Source organism: Symphalangus syndactylus, chromosome 24, assembly GCF_028878055.3.
Source record: "Symphalangus syndactylus isolate Jambi chromosome 24, NHGRI_mSymSyn1-v2.1_pri, whole genome shotgun sequence".
Taxonomy (NCBI): domain Eukaryota; kingdom Metazoa; phylum Chordata; class Mammalia; order Primates; family Hylobatidae; genus Symphalangus; species Symphalangus syndactylus.
Window position 1 is genome coordinate 49,262,271 of NC_072446.2, and position 16,672 is coordinate 49,278,942.

The window sequence follows — 16,672 nt, forward strand, 5'->3', positions numbered from 1 at the left end:
GTTATAGGCCTTTTTCCTCTATAGGCCCGGGAATGCTCCGAATGTCCTCTTGCAGTTTCTCCAGAAGGAGTGTTTCAGAACTGCTCAATCAAAAGAAAGCTTAAACTCTGTTAGTTGAATGCACAGAACAGAAAGTAATTTCAGAGAATGTTTCTGTGTATGTTTTATTTGGAGATATTCCTTTCTCCACTATAGGCCCCGTAGCGCTCTGAAAGTCCACTTGCAGTTTCCACAGAGTTTTTCAGAACTGCTCTATCAAAAGTAAAGTTCAAATCTGTTAGTTGAATGCATAGAAGAGAAAGAATTTTCACAGAATGCTTCTGTGTAGTTTTTTTTTGAAGATATTCCTTTCTCCACTATAGGCCCCTTAGCGCTCTGAATGTCCACTTTCAGTTTCCACAAAAAGAGTGTTTCAGAACTGCTCAATCAAAAGAAAGCTTAAACTCTGTTAGTTGTGTGCACAGAACAGAAAGAAGTTTCACAGAATGATTCTGTGTAGTTTTTATTAGAAGATATTACTTTTTCCACTATAGTCCTCTTACGGTCCCCAATGTCCATTTGCAGTTTCTAAAGAAAGATAGTTTCAGAACTGCTCAATCAAAAGTAAAGTTCAAATCTGTTAGTTGAATCCACAGAACAGAAAGATGTTTCACACAATGCTTCTCTGTAGTTTTTATTTGAACATATGCCTTTTTCCGCTATAGGCCCCTTAGAGCACACAATGTCCTCTTGCCGTTTCTACAGAAAGAGTGTTTCAGAACTGCTCAATCAAAAGAAAGCTTAAACTCTGTTAGTTGAATGCACAGAAGAGAGAGTACTTTCAGAGAATTGTTCTGTGTATGTGTTATTTGGAGATATTCCTTTCTCCACTATAGGCCCCGTAGCGCTCTGAATGTCCACTTGCAGTTTCCACAGAAAGAGTGTTTCAGAACTGCTCTATCAAAAGTAAAGTTCAAATCGGTTAGTTGAATGCACAGAACAGAAAGAAGTTTCACAGAATGCTTCTGTGTAGTTTTTATTGGAAGATATTCCTTTCTCCACTATAGACCCCTTAGCGCTCTGAATGTCCACTTTCAGGTTCCACAAAAAGAGTGTTTCAGAACTGTTCAATCAAAAGTAATCTTCAACTCTCTTAGTTGAATGAACAGAACAGAAAGAAGTTTCACACAATGCTTCTGTGTAGTTTTTATTTGAAGATATTCGTTTTTCCATTACAGGCCCCAAAGCGTTCTGAATATCCACTTGCAGTTTCTACAGAAAGAGAGTTTCAGAACTGCTCAATCAAAAGTAACGTTCAACTCTGTTAGTTGAAAGCAGAGAACATAAAGAAGTTTCACAGAATGCTTCTGTGTAGTTTTTATTTGCAGATATTCCTTTTTCCACTATTGGCCCCTTCGTGCTCAGAATATCCCCTTGCAGTTTCTACAGGAAGAGTGTTTCAGAACTGCTCTATCAAAATTAAGGTTCAACTCTGTTGGTGGAACGCACAGAACAGAAAGAAGTTTCACAGAAAGCTTCTGTGTAGTTTTCATTTGAAGATATTCCTTTTTCCAATACATGCTCCATAGCACTGTGAATGTCCACTTGCAGTTTATACAGAAAGAGTGTTTCAGAACTGCTCAATGAAAAGTAAGCTTCCTCTCTGTTAGTTGAATGCACAGAACAGAAAGAAGTTTCGCAGAATGCTTCTGGGTAGTTTTTATTTGAAGATTCTCCTTTTTCCACTATGGGCCCCAGAGAGCTGCCAATGTCCACATACACTCTCTACAGAAAGAGTGTTTCAGAACTGCGCAATCAAAAGTAAGCTTCAACTCTGTTAGTTGAATGCACAGAACAGAAAGAAGTTTCGCAGAATGCTTCTGTGTAGTTGTTAATCGAAGATATTCCTTTTTCCACTATAGGCCCCTTAGAGCACGGAATATCCTCTTGCATTTTCTACAGAAAGAATGATTCAGAACTGCTCAATCAAAAGTAAGGTTCAACTCTGTTAGTTGAATTCACAGAACAGAAAGAAGTTTCACAGAATTCTTCTGTGTAGTTTTTAATTGGTTATAGGCCTTTTTCCTCTATAGGCCCGGGAATGCTCCGAATATCCTCTTGCAGTTTCTCCAGAAAGAGTGTTTCAGAACTGCTCAATCAAAAGAAAGCTTAAACTCCGTTAGTTGAATGCACAGAACAGAAAGTAATTTCAGAGAATGTTTCTGTGTATGTTTTATTTGGAGATATTCCTTTATCCACTATAGGCCCCGTAGCGCTCTGAAAGTCCACTTGAAGTTTCCACAGAAAGAGTGTTTCAGAACTGCTCTATCAAAAGTAAAGTTCAAATCTGTTAGTTGAATGCATAGAACAGAAAGAAGTTTCACAGAATGCTTCTGTGTAGTTTTTATTTGAAGATATTCCTTTCTCCACTATAGGCCCCTTAGCGCTCTGAATGTCCACTTTCAGTTTTCTCAAAAAGAGTGTTTCAGAACTGCTCAATCAAAAGTGAGCTTCAACTCTGTTAGTTGAATGCACAGAACAGAAAGGAGTTTCACAGAATTCTTCTCGGTAGTTTTCATTTGAAGATATAACTTTTTCCCACTATAGGCCCTTTAGCGCTCCGAATGTCCACTTGCAGTTTCAACAGAAAGAGTCTTTCAGAACTGCTCAATCAAAAGTAATCTTCAACTCTCTTAGTTGAATGCACAGAAGAGAAAGAAGTTTCACAGAATGCTTCTGTGTAGTTTTTATTTGAAGATATTCCTTTTTCCATTATAGGCCCCTAAGCGTTCTGAATATCCACTTGCAGTTTCTACAGAAAGAGAGTTTCAGAACTGCTCAATCAAAAGTAACGTTCAACTCTGTTAGTTGAATGCAGAGAACATAAAGAAGTTTCACAGAATGCTTCTGTGTAGTTTTTATTTGCAGATATTCCTTTTTCCACTATTGGCCCCTTCGTGCTCAGAATATCCCCTTGCAGTTTCTACAGGAAGAGTGTTTCAGACCTGCTCTATCAAAATTAAGGTTCAACTCTGTTGGTGGAACGCACAGAACAGAAAGAAGTTTCACAGAAAGCTTCTGTGTAGTTTTCATTTGAAGATATTCCTTTTTCCAATACATGCTCCATAGCACTGTGAATGTCCACATGCAGTTTATACAGAAAGAGTGTTTCAGAACTGCTCAATCAAAAGTAAGCTTCCTCTCTGTTAGTTGAATGCACAGAACAGAAAGAAGTTTCGCAGAATGCTTCTGTGTAGTTGTTAATTGAAGATATTCCTTTTTCCACTATAGGCCCCTTAGAGCACGGAATATCCTCTTGCATTTTCTACAGAAAGGATGATTCAGAACTGCTCAATCAAAAGTAAGGTTCAACTCTGTTAGTTGAATTCACAGAACAGAAAGAAGTTTCACAGAATTCTTCTGTGTAGTTTTTAATTGGTTATAGGCCTTTTTCCTCTATAGGCCCGGGAATGCTCCGAATGTCCTCTTGCAGTTTCTCCAGAAGGAGTGTTTCAGAACTGCTCAATCAAAAGAAAGCTTAAACTCTGTTAGTTGAATGCACAGAACAGAAAGTAATTTCAGAGAATGTTTCTGTGTATGTTTTATTTGGAGATATTCCTTTCTCCACTATAGGCCCCGTAGCGCTCTGAAAGTCCACTTGCAGTTTCCACAGAGTGTTTCAGAACTGCTCTATCAAAAGTAAAGTTCAAATCTGTTAGTTGAATGCATAGAAGAGAAAGAATTTTCACAGAATGCTTCTGTGTAGTTTTTATTTGAAGATATTCCTTTCTCCACTATAGGCCCCTTAGCGCTCTGAATGTCCACTTTCAGTTTCCACAAAAAGAGTGTTTCAGAACTGCTCAATCAAAAGAAAGCTTAAACTCTGTTAGTTGTGTGCACAGAACAGAAAGAAGATTCACAGAATGATTCTGTGTAGTTTTTATTAGAAGATATTACTTTTTCCACTATAGGCTTCTTACGGGCCCCAATGTCCATTTGCAGTTTCTAAAGAAAGATAGTTTCAGAACTGCTCAATCAAAATTAAAGTTCAAATCTGTTAGTTGAATCCACAGAACAGAAAGATGTTTCACACAATGCTTCTCTGTAGTTTTTATTTGAACATATGCCTTTTTCCCCTATAGGCCCCTTAGAGCACACAATGTCCTCTTGCCGTTTCTCCAGAAAGAGTGTTTCAGAACTGCTCAATCAAAAGAAAGCTTAAACTCTGTTAGTTGAATGCACAGAAGAGAGAGTACTTTCAGAGAATTGTTCTGTGTATGTGTTATTTGGAGATATTCCTTTCTCCACTATAGGCCCCGTAGCGCTCTGAATGTCCACTTGCAGTTTCCACAGAAAGAGTGTTTCAGAACTGCTCTATCAAAAGTAAAGTTCAAATCGGTTAGTTGAATGCACAGAACAGAAAGAAGTTTCACAGAATGCTTCTGTGTAGTTTTTATTGGAAGATATTCCTTTCTCCACTATAGGCCCCTTAGCGCTCTGAATGTCCAATTTCAGGTTCCACAAAAAGAGTGTTTCAGAACTGTTCAATCAAAAGTAATCTTCAACTCTCTTAGTTGAATGAACAGAACAGAAAGAAGTTTCACACAATGCTTCTGTGTAGTTTTTATTTGAAGATATTCGTTTTTCCATTACAGGCCCCAAAGCGTTCTGAATATCCACTTGCAGTTTCTAGAGAAAGAGAGTTTCAGAACTGCTCAATCAAAAGTAACGTTCAACTCTGTTAGTTGAAAGCAGAGAACATAAAGAAGTTTCACAGAATGCTTCTGTGTAGTTTTTATTTGCAGATATTCCTTTTTCCACTATTGGCCCCTTCGTGCTCAGAATATCCCCTTGCAGTTTCTACAGGAAGAGTGTTTCAGAACTGCTCTATCAAAATTAAGGTTCAACTCTGTTGGTGGAACGCACAGAACAGAAAGAAGTTTCACAGAAAGCTTCTGTGTAGTTTTCATTTGAAGATATTCCTTTTTCCAATACATGCTCCATAGCACTGTGAATGTCCACTTGCAGTTTATACAGAAAGAGTGTTTCAGAACTGCTCAATGAAAAGTAAGCTTCCTCTCTGTTAGTTGAATGCACAGAACAGAAAGAAGTTTCGCAGAATGCTTCTGGGTAGTTTTTATTTGAAGATTCTCCTTTTTCCACTATGGGCCCCATAGAGCTGCCAATGTCCACATACACTCTCTACAGAAAGAGTGTTTCAGAACTGCGCAATCAAAAGTAAGCTTCAACTCTGTTAGTTGAATGCACAGAACAGAAAGAAGTTTCGCAGAATGCTTCTGTGTAGTTGTTAATCGAAGATATTCCTTTTTCCACTATAGGCCCCTTAGAGCACGGAATATCCTCTTGCATTTTCTACAGAAAGAATGATTCAGAACTGCTCAATCAAAAGTAAGGTTCAACTCTGTTAGTTGAATTCACAGAACAGAAAGAAGTTTCACAGAATTCTTCTGTGTAGTTTTTCATTGGTTATAGGCCTTTTTCCTCTATAGGCCCGGGAATGCTCCGAATATCCTCTTGCAGTTTCTCCAGAAAGAGTGTTTCAGAACTGCTCAATCAAAAGAAAGCTTAAACTCCGTTAGTTGAATGCACAGAACAGAAAGTAATTTCAGAGAATGTTTCTGTGTATGTTTTATTTGGAGATATTCCTTTATCCACTATAGGCCCCGTAGCGCTCTGAAAGTCCACTTGAAGTTTCCACAGAAAGAGTGTTTCAGAACTGCTCTATCAAAAGTAAAGTTCAAATCTGTTAGTTGAATGCATAGAACAGAAAGAAGTTTCACAGAATGCTTCTGTGTAGTTTTTATTTGAAGATATTCCTTTCTCCACTATAGGCCCCTTAGCGCTCTGAATGTCCACTTTCAGTTTTCTCAAAAAGAGTGTTTCAGAACTGCTCAATCAAAAGTGAGCTTCAACTCTGTTAGTTGAATGCACAGAACAGAAAGAAGTTTCACAGAATTCTTCTCGGTAGTTTTCATTTGAAGATATAACTTTTTCCCACTATAGGCCCTTTAGCGCTCCGAATGTCCACTTGCAGTTTCAACAGAAAGAGTCTTTCAGAACTGCTCAATCAAAAGTAATCTTCAACTCTCTTAGTTGAATGCACAGAAGAGAAAGAAGTTTCACCGAATGCTTCTGTGTAGTTTTTATTTGAAGATATTCCTTTTTCCATTATAGGCCCCTAAGCGTTCTGAATATCCACTTGCAGTTTCTACAGAAAGAGAGTTTCAGAACTGCTCAATCAAAAGTAACGTTCAACTCTGTTAGTTGAATGCAGAGAACATAAAGAAGTTTCACAGAATGCTTCTGTGTAGTTTTTATTTGCAGATATTCCTTTTTCCACTATTGGCCCCTTCGTGCTCAGAATATCCCCTTGCAGTTTCTACAGGAAGAGTGTTTCAGACCTGCTCTATCAAAATTAAGGTTCAACTCTGTTGGTGGAACGCACAGAACAGAAAGAAGTTTCACAGAAAGCTTCTGTGTAGTTTTCATTTGAAGATATTCCTTTTTCCAATACATGCTCCATAGCACTGTGAATGTCCACATGCAGTTTATACAGAAAGAGTGTTTCAGAACTGCTCAATCAAAAGTAAGCTTCCTCTCTGTTAGTTGAATGCACAGAACAGAAAGAAGTTTCGCAGAATGCTTCTGTGTAGTTGTTAATTGAAGATATTCCTTTTTCCACTATAGGCCCCTTAGAGCACGGAATATCCTCTTGCATTTTCTACAGAAAGGATGATTCAGAACTGCTCAATCAAAAGTAAGGTTCAACTCTGTTAGTTGAATTCACAGAACAGAAAGAAGTTTCACAGAATTCTTCTGTGTAGTTTTTAATTGGTTATAGGCCTTTTTCCTCTATAGGCCCGGGAATGCTCCGAATGTCCTCTTGCAGTTTCTCCAGAAGGAGTGTTTCAGAACTGCTCAATCAAAAGAAAGCTTAAACTCTGTTAGTTGAATGCACAGAACAGAAAGTAATTTCAGAGAATGTTTCTGTGTATGTTTTATTTGGAGATATTCCTTTCTCCACTATAGGCCCCGTAGCGCTCTGAAAGTCCACTTGCAGTTTCCACAGAGTGTTTCAGAACTGCTCTATCAAAAGTAAAGTTCAAATCTGTTAGTTGAATGCATAGAAGAGAAAGAATTTTCACAGAATGCTTCTGTGTAGTTTTTATTTGAAGATATTCCTTTCTCCACTATAGGCCCCTTAGCGCTCTGAATGTCCACTTTCAGTTTCCACAAAAAGAGTGTTTCAGAACTGCTCAATCAAAAGAAAGCTTAAACTCTGTTAGTTGTGTGCACAGAACAGAAAGAAGATTCACAGAATGATTCTGTGTAGTTTTTATTAGAAGATATTACTTTTTCCGCTATAGGCCTCTTACGGGCCCCAATGTCCATTTGCAGTTTCTAAAGAAAGATAGTTTCAGAACTGCTCAATCAAAAGTAAAGTTCAAATCTGTTAGTTGAATCCACAGAACAGAAAGATGTTTCACACAATGCTTCTCTGTAGTTTTTATTTGAACATATGCCTTTTTCCCCTATAGGCCCCTTAGAGCACACAATGTCCTCTTGCCGTTTCTCCAGAAAGAGTGTTTCAGAACTGCTCAATCAAAAGAAAGCTTAAACTCTGTTAGTTGAATGCACAGAAGAGAGAGTACTTTCAGAGAATTGTTCTGTGTATGTGTTATTTGGAGATATTCCTTTCTCCACTATAGGCCCCGTAGCGCTCTGAATGTCCACTTGCAGTTTCCACAGAAAGAGTGTTTCAGAACTGCTCTATCAAAAGTAAAGTTCAAATCGGTTAGTTGAATGCACAGAACAGAAAGAAGTTTCACAGAATGCTTCTGTGTAGTTTTTATTGGAAGATATTCCTTTCTCCACTATAGGCCCCTTAGCGCTCTGAATGTCCACTTTCAGGTTCCACAAAAAGAGTGTTTCAGAACTGTTCAATCAAAAGTAATCTTCAACTCTCTTAGTTGAATGAACAGAACAGAAAGAAGTTTCACACAATGCTTCTGTGTAGTTTTTATTTGAAGATATTCGTTTTTCCATTACAGGCCCCAAAGCGTTCTGAATATCCACTTGCAGTTTCTACAGAAAGAGAGTTTCAGAACTGCTCAATCAAAAGTAACGTTCAACTCTGTTAGTTGAAAGCAGAGAACATAAAGAAGTTTCACAGAATGCTTCTGTGTAGTTTTTATTTGCAGATATTCCTTTTTCCACTATTGGCCCCTTCGTGCTCAGAATATCCCCTTGCAGTTTCTACAGGAAGAGTGTTTCAGAACTGCTCTATCAAAATTAAGGTTCAACTCTGTTGGTGGAACGCAAAGAACAGAAAGAAGTTTCACAGAAAGTTTCTGTGTAGTTTTCATTTGAAGATATTCCTTTTTCCAATACATGCTCCATAGCACTGTGAATGTCCACTTGCAGTTTATACAGAAAGAGTGTTTCAGAACTGCTCAATCAAAAGTAAGCTTCCTCTCTGTTAGTTGAATGCACAGAACAGAAAGAAGTTTCGCAGAATGCTTCTGGGTAGTTTTTATTTGAAGATTCTCCTTTTTCCACTATGGGCCCCATAGAGCTGCCAATGTCCACCTGCACTCTCTACAGAAAGAGTGTTTCAGAACTGCGCAATCAAAAGTAAGCTTCAACTCTGTTAGTTGAATGCACAGAACAGAAATAAGTTTCGCAGAATGCTTCTGTGTAGTTGTTAATTGAAGATATTCCTTTTTCCACTATAGGCCCCTTAGAGCACGGAATATCCTCTTGCATTTTCTACAGAAAGAATGATTCAGAACTGCTCAATCAAAAGTAAGGTTCAAATCTGTTAGTTGAATTCACAGAACAGAAAGAAGTTTCAGAGAATTCTTCTGTGTAGTTTTTAATTGGTTATAGGCCTTTTTCCTCTATAGGCCCGGGAATGCTCCGAATGTCCTCTTGCAGTTTCTCCAGAAGGAGTGTTTCAGAAATGCTCTATCAAAAGAAAGTTTAACTCTGTTAGTTGAATGCACAGAACAGAAAGTAATTTCAGAGAATGTTTCTGTGTATGTTTTATTTGGAGATATTCCTTTCTCCACTATAGGCCCCGTAGCGCTCTGAAAGTCCACTTGCAGTTTCCACAGAAAGAGTGTTTCAGAACTGCTCTATCAAAAGTAAAGTTCAAATCTGTTAGTTGAATGCGTAGAACAGAAAGAAGTTTCACAGAATGCTTCTGTGTAGTTTTTATTTGAAGATATTCCTTTCTCCACTATAGGCCCCTTAGCGCTCTGAATGTCCACTTTCAGTTTCCACAAAAAGAGTGTTTCAGAACTGCTCAATCAAAAGTATGCTTCAAATCTGTTAGTTGAATGCACAGAACAGAAAGAAGTTTCACAGAATTCTTCTGGGTAGTTTTCATTTGAAGATATAACTTTTTCCACTATAGGCCCTTTAGCGCTCCGAATGTCCACTTGCAGTTTCAACAGAAAGAGTCTTTCAGAGCTGCTCAATCAAAAGTAATCTTCAACTCTCTTAGTTGAATGCACAGAAGAGAAAGAAGTTTCACGGAATGCTTCTGTGTAGTTTTTATTTGAAGATATTCCTTTTTCCATTATAGGCCCCTAAGCATTCTGAACATCCACTTGCAGTTTCTACAGAAAGAGAGTTTCAGAACTGCTCAATCAAAAGTAACGTTCAACTCTGTTAGTTGAATGCAGGGAATATAAAGAAGTTTCACAGAATGCTTCTGTGTAGTTTTTATTTGCAGATATTCCTTTTTCCACTATTGGCCCTTTCGTGCACAGAATATCCCCTTGCAGTTTCTACAGGAAGAGGGTTTCAGACCTGCTCTATCAAAACTAAGTTTCAACTCTGTGGGTGGAATGCACAGAACAGAAAGAAGTTTCACAGAAAACTTCTGTGTAGTTTTCATTTGAAGTTATTCCTTTTTCCAGTACATGCTCCATAGCACTGTGATTGTCCACTTGCAGTTTACACAGAAAGAGTGTTTCAGAACTGCTCAATCAAAAGTAAGGTTCCTCTCTGTTAGTTGAATGCACAGAACAGAAAGAAGTTTCGCAGAATGATTCTGGGTAGTTTTTATTTGAAGATTCTCCTTTTTCCACTATGGGCCCCATAGAGCTGCCAATGTCCACATGCACTCTCTACAGAAAGAGTGTTTCAGAACTGCGCAATCAAAAGTAAGCTTCAACTCTGTTAGTTGAATGCACAGAACAGAAAGAAGTTTCGCAGAATGCTTCTGTGTAGTTGTTAATTGAAGATATTCCTTTTTCCACTATAGGCCCCTTAGAGCACGGAATATCCTCTTGCATTTTCTACAGAAAGAATGATTCAGAACTGCTCAATCAAAAGTAAGGTTCAACTCTGTTAGTTGAATTCACAGAACAGAAAGAAGTTTCACAGAATTCTTCTGTGTAGTTTTTAATTGGTTATATGCCTTTTTCCTCTATAGGCCCGGGAATGCTCCGAATGTCCTCTTGCAGTTTCTCCAGAAAGAGTGTTTCAGAACTGCTCAATCAAAAGAAAGCTTAAACTCTGTTAGTTGAATGCACAGAACAGAAAGTAATTTCAGAGAATCTTTCTGTGTATGTTTTATTTGGAGATATTCCTTTCTCCACTATAGGCCCCGTAGCGCTCTGAAAGGCCACTTGCAGTTTCCACAGAAAAAGTGTTTCAGAACTGCTCAATCAAAAGAAATCTTCAACTATCTTAGTTGAATGCACAGAAGAGAAAGAAGTTTCACAGAATGCTTCTGTGTAGTTTTTATTTGAAGATATTCCTTTTTCCATTATAGACCCCTAAGCGTTCTGAATATCCACTTGCAGTTTCTACAGAGAGAGAGTTTCAGAACTGCTCAATCAAAAGTAACGTTCAACTCTGTTAGTTGAATGCAGAGAACATAAAGTAGTTTCACCGAACGCTTCTGTGTAGTTTTTATTTGCAGATATTCCTTTTTCCACTATTGGCCCCTTCGTGCTCAGAATATCCCCTTGCAGTTTCTACAGGAAGATTGTTTCAGAACTGCTCTATCAAAATTAAGGTTCAACTCTGTTGGTGGAATGCACAGAACAGAAAGAAGTTTCACAGAATGCTTCTGTGTAGTTTTTATTTGAAGATATTCCTTTCTCCACTATAGGCCCCTTAGCGCTCTGAATGTCAACTTTCAGTTTCCACAAAAAGAGTGTTTCCGAACTGCTCAATCAAAAGTGAGCTTCAACTCTCTTAGTTGAATGCACAGAAGAGAAAGAAGTTTCACCGAATGCTTCTGTGTAGTTTTTATTTGAAGATATTCCTTTTTCCATTATAGGCCCCTAAGCGTTCTGAATATCCACTTGCAGTCTCTACAGAAAGAGAGTTTCAGAACTGCTCAATCAAAAGTAACGTTCAACTCTGTTAGTTGAATGCAGAGAACATAAAGAAGTTTCACAGAATGCTTCCGTGTAGTTTTTATTTGCAGATATTCCTTTTTCCAGTACATGCTCCATAGCACTGTGAATGTCCACTTGCAGTTTACACAGAAAGAGTGTTTCAGAACTGCTCAATCAAAAGTAAGCTTCCTCTCTGTTAGTTGAATGCACAGAACAGAAAGAAGTTTCGCAGAATGATTCTGGGTAGTTTTTATTTGAAGATTCTCCTTTTTCCACTATGGGCCCCATCGAGCTGCCAATGTCCACATGCACTCTCTACAGAAAGAGTGTTTCAGAACTGCGCAATCAAAAGTAAGCTTCAACTCTGTTAGTTGAATGCACAGAACAGAAAGAAGTTTCGCAGAATGCTTCTGTGTAGTTGTTAATTGAAGATATTCCTTTTTCCTCTATAGGCCCCTTAGAGCACGGAATATCCTCTTGCATTTTCTACAGAAAGTATGATTCAGAACTGCTCAATCAAAAGTAAGGTTCAACTCTGTTAGTTGAATTCACAGCACAGAAAGAAGTTTCACAGAATTCTTCTGTGTAGTTTTAATTGGTTATAGGCCTTTTTCCTCTATAGGCCCGGGAATGCTCCGAATGTCCTCTTGCAGTTTCTCCAGAAAGAGTGTTTCAGAACTGCTCAATCAAAAGAAAGCTTAAACTCTGTTAGTTGAATGCACAGAACAGAAAGTAATTTCAGAGAATGTTTCTGTGTATGTTTTATTTGGAGATATTCCTTTCTCCACTATAGGCCCCGTAGCACTCTGAAAGTCCACTTGCAGTTTCCACAGAGTGTTTCAGAACTGCTCTATCAAAAGTAAAGTTCAAATCTGTTAGTTGAATGCATAGAAGAGAAAGAAGTTTCACAGAATGCTTTTGTGTAGTTTTTATTTGAAGATAGTCCTTTCTTCACTATAGGCCCCTTAGCGCTCTGAATGTCCACTTTCAGTTTCCACAAAAAGAGTGTTTCAGAACTGCTCAATCAAAAGAAAGCTTAAACTCTGTTAGTTGAATGCACAGAACAGAAAGAAGTTTCACAGAATGATTCTGTGTAGTTTTTATTAGAAAATATTACTTTTTCCACTATAGGCCTCTTACGGTTCCAAATGTCCATTTGCAGTTTCTAAAGAAAGATTGTTTCAGAACTGCTCAATCAAAAGTAAGGTTCACATCTGTTAGTTGAATGCACAGAACAGAAAGAAGTTTCACACAATGCTTCTCTGTAGTTTTTATTTGAACATAAGCCTTTTTCCCCTATAGGCCCCTTAGAGCACAAAATGTCCTCTTGCCGTTTCTCCAGAAGGAGTGTTTCAGAACTGCTCAATCAAAAGAAAGCTTAAACTATGTTAGTTGAATGCACAGAAGAGAGAGTACTTTCAGAGAATTGTTCTGTGTATGTGTTATTTGGAGATATTACTTTCTCCACTATAGGCCCCGTAGCGCTCTGAATGTCCACTTGCAGTTTCCACAGAAAGAGTGTTTCAGAACTGCTCTATCAAAAGTAAAGTTCAAATCCGTTAGTTGAATGCACAGAACAGAAAGAAGTTTCACAGAATGCTTCTGTGTAGTTTTTATTGGAAGATATTCCTTTCTCCACTATAGGCCCCTCAGCGCTCTGAATGTCCACTTTCAGGTTCCACAAAAAGAGTGTTTCAGAACTGCTCAATCAAAAGTGAGCTTCAACTCTGTTAGTTGAATGCACAGAACGAAAAGAAGTTTCACAGAATTCTTCTGGGTAGTTTTCATTTGAAGATATAACTTTTTCCACTATAGGCCCTTTAGCGCTCCGAATGTCCACTTGCAGTTTCAACAGATAGAGTCTTTCAGAACTGCTCAATCAAAAGTAATCGTCAACTCTCTTAGTTGAATGCACAGAAGAGAAAGAAGTTTCACAGAATGCTTCTGTGTAGTTTTTATTTGAAGATATTCCTTTTTCCATTATAGGCCCCTAAGCGTTCTGAGTATCCCCTTGCAGTTTCCACAGAAAGAGAGTTTCAGAACTGCTCAATCAAAAGTAACGTTCAACTCTGTTAGTTGAATGCAGAGAATATAAAGAAGTTTCACAGAATGCTTCTGTGTAGTTTTTATTTGCAGATATCCCTTTTTCCACTATTGGCCCCTTCGTGCTCAGAATATCCCCTTGCAGTTTCTACAGGAAGAGTGTTTCAGACCTGCTCTATCAAAATTAAGGTTCAACTCTGTTGGTGGAATGCACAGAACAGAAAGAAGTTTCACAGAAAGCTTCTGTGTAGTTTTCATTTGAAGATATTCCTTTTTCCAATACATGCTCCATAGCACTGTGAATGTCCACTTGCTGTTTATACAGAAAGAGTGTTTCAGAACTGCTCAATAAAAAGAAAGCTTCCTCTCTGTTAGTTGAATGCACAGAACAGAAAGAAGTTTCGCAGAATGCTGCTGGGTAGTTTTTATTTGAAAATTCTCCTTTTTCCACTATGGGCCCCATCGAGCAGCCAATGTCCACATGCACTCTCTACAGAAAGAGTGTTTCAGAACTGCGCAATCAAAAGTAAGCTTCAACTCTGTTAGTTGAATGCACAGAACAGAAAGAAGTTTCGCAGAATGCTTCTGTGTAGTTGTTAATTGAAGATATTCCTTTTTCCACTATAGGCCCCTTAGAGCACGGAATATCGTCTTGCATTTTCTACAGAAAGAATGATTCAGAACTGCTCAATCAAAAGTAAGGTTCAACTCTGTTAGTTGAATTCACAGAACAGAAAGAAGTTTCACAGAATTCTTCTGTGCAGTTTTTAATTGGTTATAGGCCTTTTTCCTCTATAGGCCCGGGAATGCTTCGAATGTCCTCTTGCAGTTTCTCCAGAAAGAGTGTTTCAGAACTGCTCAATCAAAAGAAAGCTTAAACTCCGTTAGTTGAATGCACAGAACAGAAAGTAATTTCAGAGAATGTTTCTGTGTATGTTTTATTTGGAGATGTTCCTTTCTCCACTATAGGCCCCGTAGCGCTCTGAAAGTCCACTTCCAGTTTCCACAGAAAGAGTGTTTCAGAACTGCTCTATCAAAAGTAAAGTTCAAATCTGTTAGTTGAATGCATAAAACAGAAAGAAGTTTCACAGAATGCTTCTGTGTAGTTTTTATTTGAAGATATTCCTTTCTCCACTATAGGCCCCTTAGCGCTCTGAATGTCCACTTTCAGTTTCCACAAAAAGAGTGTTTCAGAACTGCTCAATCAAAAGTAAGCTTCAACTCTGTTAGTTGAATGCACAGAACAGAAAGAAGTTTCACAGAATTCTTCTGGGTAGTTTTCATTTGAAGATATAACTTTTTCCACTATAGGCCCTTTAGCGCTCCGAATGTCCACTTGCTGTTTCAACAGAAAGAGTCTTTCAGAACTGCTCAATCAAAAGTAATCTTCAACTCTCTTAGTTGAATGCACAGAAGAGAAAGAAGTTTCACAGAATGCTTCTGTGTAGTTTTTATTTGAAGATATTCCTTTTTCCATTATAGGCCCCTAAGCGTTCTGAATAACCACTTGCAGTTTCTACAGAAAGAGAGTTTCAGAACTGCTCAATCAAATGTAACGTTCAACTCTGTTAGTTGAATGCAGAGAACATAAAGAAGTTTCACAGAATGCTTCTGTGTAGTTTTTATTTGCAGATATTACTTTTTCCACTATTGGCCCCTTCGTGCTCAGAATATCCCCTTGCAGTTTCTACAGGAAGAGTGTTTCAGACCTGCTCTATCAAAACTAAGCTTCAACTCTGTTAGTTGAATGCACAGAACAGAAACAAGTTTCGCAGAATGCTTCTGTGTAGTTGTTAATTGAAGATATTCCTTTTTCCTCTATAGGCCCCTTAGAGCACGGAATATCCTCTTGCATTTTCTACAGAAAGAATGATTCAGAACTGCTCAATCAAAAGTAAGGTTCAACTCTGTTAGTTGAATTCACAGAACAGAAAGAAGTTTCACAGAATTCTTCTGTGTAGTTTTTAATTGGTTATAGGCCTTTTTCCTCTATAGGCCCGGGAATGCTCCGAATGTCCTCTTGCAGTTTCTCCAGAAAGAGTGTTTCAGAACTGCTCAATCAAAAGAAAGCTTAAACTCTGTTAGTTGAATGCACAGAACAGAAAGTAATTTCAGAGAATGTTTCTGTGTATGTTTTATTTGGAGATATTCCTTTCTCCACTATAGGCCCCGTAGCACTCTGAAAGTCCACTTGCAGTTTCCACAGAGTGTTTCAGAACTGCTCTATCAAAAGTAAAGTTCAAATCTGTTAGTTGAATGCATAGAAGAGAAAGAAGTTTCACAGAATGCTTCTGTGTAGTTTTTATTTGAAGATAGTCCTTTCTTCACTATAGGCCCCTTAGCGCTCTGAATGTCCACTTTCAGTTTCCACAAAAAGAGTGTTTCAGAACTGCTCAATCAAAAGAAAGCTTAAAATCTGTTAGTTGAATGCACAGAACAGAAAGAAGTTTCACAGAATGATTCTGTGTAGTTTTTATTAGAAAATATTCCTTTTTCCACTATAGGCCTCTTACGGTTCCAAATGTCCATTTGCAGTTTCTAAAGAAAGATTGTTTCAGAACTGCTCAATCAAAAGTAAGGTTCACATTTTTTAGTTGAATGCACAGAACAGAAAGAAGTTTCACACAATGCTTCTCTGTTTTTTTTATTTGAACATATGCCTTTTTCCCCTATAGGCCCCTTAGAGCACAAAATGTCCTCTTGCCGTTTCTCCAGAAGGAGTGTTTCAGAACTGCTCAATCAAAAGAAAGCTTAAACTATGTTAGTTGAATGCACAGAAGACAGAGTACTTTCAGAGAATTGTTCTGTGTATGTGTTATTTGGAGATATTCCTTTCTCCACTATAGGCCCCGTAGCGCTCTGAATGTCCACTTGCAGTTTCCACAGAAAGAGTGTTTCAGAATGGCTCTATCAAAAGTAAAGTTCAAACCGTTAGTTGAATGCACAGAACAGAAAGAAGTTTCACAGAATGCTTCTGTGTAGTTTTTATTGGAAGATATTCCTTTCTCCACTATAGGCCCCTTAGCGTTCTGAATGTCCACTTTCAGGTCCAACAAAAAGAGTGTTTCAGAACTGCTCAATCAAAAGTGAGCTTCAACTCTGTTAGTTGAATGCACAGAACAGAAAGAAGTTTCACAGAATTCTTCTGGGTAGTTTTCATTTGAAGATATAACTTTTTCCACTATAGGCCCTTTAGCGCTCCGAATGTCCACTTGCAGTTTCAACAGAAAGAGTCTTTCAGAACTGCTCAATCAAAAGTAATCGTCAAC